The sequence below is a fragment of the Zosterops lateralis genome (assembly GCF_965231275.1).
Source record: "Zosterops lateralis genome assembly, chromosome: 32".
Lineage (NCBI taxonomy): Eukaryota > Metazoa > Chordata > Aves > Passeriformes > Zosteropidae > Zosterops > Zosterops lateralis.
In genome coordinates, this window is record NC_139792.1 from 5,053,936 (window position 1) to 5,061,113 (window position 7,178).

At 46.8% G+C, this 7,178-nt stretch overlaps 1 long non-coding RNA gene across 1 annotated transcript; it reads left to right on the forward strand.

Annotated features, from left to right (window-relative positions):
• The first annotated feature begins 2,636 nt into the window (after positions 1-2,636).
• LOC310920904 lies at positions 2,637-6,073 on the forward strand. Its single transcript, XR_014592068.1, has 2 exons — positions 2,637-2,739; positions 3,994-6,073. It is a non-coding gene; the product is annotated as an uncharacterized lncRNA (long non-coding RNA).
• Positions 6,074-7,178: the final 1,105 nt, after the last annotated feature.

The window sequence follows — 7,178 nt, forward strand, 5'->3', positions numbered from 1 at the left end:
AAAAGAACTGGTACCAGATTTGGAGTGAGTGAATGGCCCACTAAACTTCCAAATAAATTTTTGCTGAAAAACAGACTCACTTTAAAATACAATTTATTTTTTTTAATTCAAGGAAGGGAAAACTGACAAAATTAAGCCCTGCAAAACTTTCCATTACTCTGTTGTCTGAGTTTTCCATTTGATTTATCCTTGAAGTTTTTTTTGACAAAGGATCAGCACAGAGCCTCCCAGCAGCAGTAACCTCCTGTGACACACAAAATTATGTTGCAATCAGGAATTCTTTCAAGGGCTGCAGCCCAAGCACGTACCTGGTTTCAAAGGAAACAGTGCAATTCAACTACCTACAGGTACTAAACAGAGCTGTGGGGTTTTAATTGTGGGACAGCGTGATGGCAGGAATAAGACCTTTCTTACATGAAAGGAGATGGAAAAGAATACTGTTTAAAAAATGCTGATGAGTACTTTGAGAGATCAAGCTCTAAGTGACTGTGGTGTTTGACACCTTTAAATTACCTATACCACCTTTCAGATAATCTGGAAAATCTTTGAGGCTGATTATGGGCTGTGATAAATTTATCTGAATTACGCTTTTCAGACATTAAGCATTTATAAAATACTGATAAAAGTCATGTAATGAAAACAGTACTGAGGAAGACAACCATATGCCCCTGCAAAAAACTAAAAAAAGTTCTCAAAGTTAAAAACCCTTTACTGACATGGGAAGAAATAAAAACCAACTTAATTCAATTTTACACTCTTGAATGGTTCAAATTCAAAATTCAGAGTATAGGTTGGAAAATCAATCAAGGATCTCTGCTCTGCTAAAACTCCTGGAGTTCAACAAGCACCAGAGACTTTCAGCAATCCATCCACAGGTTTTGAAAACCAATCCCCAGGGACGGAGAAATCCAGAGACAAGTCTGTTCCAGTGGCTTTGCAGCCTTTGCTGGGAAATCTATGGCCAGCCCCAAGGCCCTGCAAGACCCAGTTATCAACCATCTAAAATTCCCACCCTCAACTTGCAGCTGCTCATTTCCCCAGAAACTGAGTTCATTTCTCTTCAGTGCATGCACAGATAGTCATGGCAATGAAGCATTAAAGAGAAGAATATCTCCCAAGGACAATCAGACAAGTCAAAGCCACTGCAGAACTCCAAAGTGAGGAAGTGCAGGCTGGTGCCCTGAGCCAGGCTGGCTGCTGCAGGGCTCTGGGACACAATCACAGAACAACTTGGGGCAGGAGGGGCCTCAGGAGGTGCCGCAGCCCAACCTCCAGAGCACGGCAGGGGCAGCTGAGGGATCAGACCAGGCTGCTCAGGGCTTTATCCAGCAGGGCCTTGAGCAACCCCAGCCATGGAGAGGGCACCACCTCTGTGGGGAGCTGCTGCAGTGCTGAGCTTTCCTTGTGCTCAGCTTCAGGAGCAGCCTGGACTGCTCTGATTTCTATTTATGCCGCTTCAGTTACGACCCCCAAGCCTCCATCTTAAATCTATGGTTCTAAAGAATTCATCTCTTGTATGTAAACCACAAAGTTTACATTTGCATTTTAAAATACAATACTCGACGCAGAGTACAAACCTGTACACTGGAGCATATGCCCTCAGTACAGAATAATTTCCTCTTCATACTGCTCCTGGGTCTTGTGGCTGAGCTGACAGACTGCACTGCTGCCAGACTTCCAGTCTAGTTGCTGCTCAGGCCACCTCTTTTCTCAAGAAACAGCTGGATGCAAATGACAAGAGATGAGTCACATGCAAAGTGCTGCAAAGGCAAGTGAAGTCATTTAGTAACTTTCAGGTTAAAGAAACAAGAGTCCAGTCCTGTGAAATCTGCCAACCCCTGCTCATGTGCCCAGGAATTCTGAGCTCATCTCCCCCTGCCCTGCTGGGCCGGCCCCATCCCGCTGCCGCCGTTTCTTCGGCGCTGCCTTGAGGCTTTTTGCTGCTCTGTGACCCCACACTGCCCTGCCCTGCTGGGACATCCCTGCCATTCCAGCTGCCACTGCGCAGCTTCTGATCCCATCCACCAGCCCGGGATTTTTTCCCCTGTTCCAGCTTGGTGCTCTCAGGGTGCCGAGAGATTGGACTGCCCCGGGCTTTGTGAAACAATGCCTCCCAAGGTTCCTGGTTGTGTTTGCTATTAATGCTGCAGTTGTTGTTTGTTTACCTTGTTATATATACTAGTAAAGAACTGTTCTTCTTAACCTCATCCCTCTGCCTGAAAGCCCCTTTCCTTTTCTAAATTATAATCATTTGGAGGGAGGGGGTTTGAATTCTCCATTTCTAGGGAGGCCCTGCCCCTCCCCAGCTGTAGTTAGCAAAATCGCACGGAAGATCACGTGATGTACAAGGAGAATAGGGTCCTCCTCCTTTCCATGCTGCTGCCCCGTAACCTTGCTGTCTATCCCCTTCTGAGAGTCACGTGGGCGCACCGAGGTTACTTAAGCAGGTGCCCGTGGGAAATAAATCGCATTCCACCGTTCATCATATTGGTGTCACGCGTGGTTTGTCCGGCCAGTTTGTAAGTTCGCCGTGGCCTCCGATTTACCAGGTCGCCAGCCTCACACCAGAGGCAACAAGTGGTGCCGAAACCCGGGAACGCCCCCCCCGACACACGGGTGCGAGTGTGCGCTCCGGGCAACGGGTGACACGCTGATAACGGGAGGCGTCCAGGGCGCTACGACCGACCCTGGTGGAGGAGGACGCTCCTCAGTACCGCCGGCATGAAGATGCTGAGCAAGGTAATTTCAGAGATTTATGTACAGTGGGGAATTAATATTCTGTATTCAGAATGCTGGGTGAGGTGTACTAATGTGCTAGTGAGAGACGTTATAGTCTCTGCTACCAGCAAAAATCTTAAAAACTGGAGCAAAGTGATGAAAGTGCTGCAGAAAGCGCTGGAGGAACAGGAGACGTGGGCTGCGGCTCAAAAATGCCTGAGGTTAACTCCCAAGCTGGGCATCGGAGCAGCCACACAGACTGTGTTTGAAAATGATCGGGCTGAAAAAGAACAGGGCCTTGAAACTGATAACCTTTCACGGTCCGTGCTCGAGAATCCTGGCACGGAGAGCGAGCGGGTGCTTGAAACTAACATGCAATCACAATCCTCATCCCCGGTCCTAAAGTCCCTTTCTGCGGTCGGGTTTAACCCATCGGAGAACCCCCCGAGCCCAAGGGAAAGTGTTGTGAGTGCAGATTTAAGGCAAATAGATGTGAGGCCACCTCCATATGCACCACAACATGGCGTCGAGGCTGAAGAAGACGGGCGGAGCTCCGTGAAATTTCGCGCCACAGACAAGCGCGGTTGGGACCAAAAAGGGGCGGGTGCGGTCCTCGAAGAGGAGGAGAAATCGGAGCCCAATCGGAGAACGGGTTCCCCAGCCATTCCTTTTAAGGCAGAAATGCCCCTGGAAAGGAGGCGGAGCAGGAGGAGTGGCACACCCGCCCACCAGACACCCAGAGGGCGGAGTCAGAGCAAAAAGCACAGGAGACAGAAAGTCTCTGACCAGTCCACTTCCTCTCACTCGGAGGAGGAGGAGGTCAAGCAGGTCTCAAAGCTGGTCCGAGAGGGGTGGTGCAAAGGATGTGAATGCAGGGAACAGGGATGTGAATGCAGGGAACGAGGATGTGAATGCAGGGAACAGGGATGTGAGTGCAGAGAACGAGGACGTGAGTGCAAGGAACAGGCACGTGAATACAAGGGACAGGGAAGTGAATACAAGGGACAGGGATTTGAATATAAGGGACACAGCCACACCAGTGAAGAGTCTAGTGATGATTCAGATTCTAGTACAGACACCGAAGACCCACCAGCAATTTTCTTTAAGCACAGAGGCTTGCCCATGAGGCATGCACATAGAAAAAACACTAAGTCCATGCCCCTGACAGACTGGGGAAAGGTGCAAACAGCACTTGCAGACCTGCCAGAGGCTGCAGCACGAATATTTCCAGTGAAAAGACTAAATAACAATTTGCCTTCGAGTGTCTTTCCACAGGTTGTCCACTACAGGTTGCCAGTCAAACTTCCAGTTCTGTTCTTGTGTATCAGTTTTGCGCTGCCATCAGTTCACCTAGGCGCAGGTAATCATCCCTACCAGCCAAGCATCTGGACCTTTAGGAACTTTATCACCGGCGATGTGATAGGTCGGTCTGAAACCAACTCACCTGCGTGGACGGTGCGTCTGACAGACATCTTTACGAGAGACCGATCCGGTAAGGCAAGAGTTATTGAAGAAGGGACATACTGGTGTCCAAGCCACAACCCCGGAAAGAGTTATTGCACTAAATCAGGTTACTGGTTTTGTAGGTATTGGGGTTGTGAAACCATAGTAACAGGTAACCGGTGGAAACCTCCAAAGGAGAATGAGTTCCTAAAAGTAACGAATTGGCCGCACGGCTGTATATCAAAAAGTACATACCAAGGTAAACACCCAGGAAATTGCTCTCACCTCACAGTCACAGTACTGCGACCCCAAGACCCAACATGGGCGATAGGCAGATTGTGGTCAGTGTACAGGCGTGAAGACGACCCAATACGCCTGGCCCCTGACCGTGGCACAGTTATACAGATCATCAGAACCCATCCACCCACACGATAGATTGCAGTAGGGCCCAACGAGCTGATAACCTCACAAAAAGAGAAAATGCTCGTTGCAACAGCAGAGCCCAATTCAGTACCAGCCAGTCCCAGACCCGAAGTAGCCTTGCAGGGTCTGTTCGATCGAATGCTATACGCTGTGTTTGCATCACTAAACTACTCACAACCTAACCTGACCAAGTCATGCTGGTTGTGCTATGACGCCAAACCACCCTTTTACGAAGGAATAGGTGTCAGCACAATGTTTGAATACTCTAAAGGAGCCAATCCCAAACAATGTAAGTGGGACACTTCCCGCAAGGGAATTACTCTGGGAATGATCTCAGGGTACGGACTGTGCATTGGCAGCAGATCCCTAACCACTCAAAACAAACAGCACTGTAACACCTCAATCACCCTAGACCAACAACAGACATGGGCCATTCCAGCACCAGGGAGTGTGTGAGCTTGTCATACCACAGGTATCACCCCATGTGTCTCCATCAGGCAGTTTGATGCAACTAACGATTTCTGTGTTCAAGTCGCTGTCATCCCTAGGATCCTGTACCACACAGATGACGAAGTAATGCTCCACTTCGAAGCACGCTATCGCGAAAAGAGAGAACTGGTAACAGCTGTCAGTTTGGCAGTACTTCTAACTCTAGGTGGAACAGGAGCAGCTACAGGCATCTCTTCACTGGTCACACAGAAACAGAATTTGTTGCAGCTCCAGCGAGCAATTGATGAAGACCTCCTTGAGATTCACAAAAACATTTTAAAACTGGAAGAATCTCTGTTCTCCTTGTCGGAGATGGTGCTGCAGAACCGACGAGGTTTGGACCTGTTGCTGATGCAACAGGGAGGACTTTGCACTGCATTGAACGAGGAATGCTGCACATATGTTAACCATTCAGGTCCGATCAGGCAATCCATGGCAGAACTTAAAGAAAGACTTATACGCCGTGGCCAAGAGTTCCAGCAGCGAAACTGGTTCGATTCACTGTTCAGCCAACATCCTTGGATTGCCCCCGTTGTCTCCACCTTGATCAGACCAGTGGTTACCATATTGCTTGCCCTCGTGTTCGGCCCTTGTTTGCTTAACAAAATAACCCAATTTGTTAAAGCTCGCTTAAGCAGAATTGACATTGTGCTTTTAGAGCAAAGACAGCTAGCTTGAAAAGGCAACAACGTCAGCATTTATTGGCTACAAGTTTAACTTGCTTGCACATTCTACTAACAAGTTGTTTCAGTTCTTTGTTGTTGTTATGTTTATGCAGTTTGTATAAGTTGAAAGTTTTATTAGTCATAGAGAGGGGGGAAATGTAGTTAGCAAAATCGCACGGAAGATCACGTGATGTACGAGGAGAATAGGGTCCTCCTCCTTTCCATGCTGCTGCCCCGTAACCTTGCTGTCTATCCCCTTCTGAGAGTCACGTGGGCGCACCGAGGTTACTTAAGCAGGTGCCCGTGGGAAATAAATCGCATTCCACCGTTCATCATATTGGTGTCACGCGTGGTTTGTCCGGCCAGTTTGTAAGTTCGCCGTGGCCTCCGATTTACCAGGTCGCCAGCCTCGCACCAGAGGCAACACCCAGCAGATCCCTGTCTTTCAAACAAAGACAGCCTTTCATGTGTCCTCAGTACTCCTAGCATGCATCCTTGTAATTCCTTCAATCTGCTCATTTAGCACAGTCCTGGTGTTCTGTTAGACCAGGAGACCTGTTAGAAATAACTGTGTAGTTCTTGGCTTTCACATTTATATCTTGGCTTTTGCAAATGATTTTGACACATTGCAGTTTGTAATCCCTTTTAAACTGCTTTTGATATAGTCTAATTTGTCACCCTTTAGAAGTTAATACCCTAATCCCTGTGGAGACTGCATATTTCAGTGTGAAAAATGTATTATCGTTTATGGTTTTGCAAAATATTGAAAGAGAATATATTATAAAACTAAAAATATATAATATAAAGACAATAATCAGAAACATAAATATAAATACAAATACAAATATAAACAACAATATAAATATACTGTTTAATAGACTATATTAATATTAAAAAATTAAAATGTGCTAATTACCTTGGCAGAAGTGACTATGGTTGGGAAATAATGACTGATGCCTGTATTTCTGTAACTGACTGACGAGAGTAAAATGGCTGATGTTGATTGAAAGAAAAACGTTGGCTAAAATGCCTGGATGATAAGATAACATTGAAAAAAAACCCAGGCAAATAACACAGAAAGAGCCAGGAGGAATCCACCATCGACCCTTTGGCCATCAATAACTGCCAAACCACAGACCAGGCTGCCTTGAGAGGAAAGAAACCACAAAAGTCTCAAAATCACATCTGCATTATGGCACATTATCTAAGAGGATGAGGTCAGGGGTCGAACTAAGCTAAAGAATTGCCAGAAAATATGCACACAAAGGAATGTTTAAATGTGTATAGTCTTCATGAATATGCATTTGACCATTAGTCTTGGGTTGCAATGCAAGATGGAACCAAAGTTTGTATTCCATTCCCATCTGTTAAAACCAGGTGGGGCAGTGTTCTTTATCTCTTCCATGGCCCATCCCTCATAACTCCAGGGATTATCTTCTG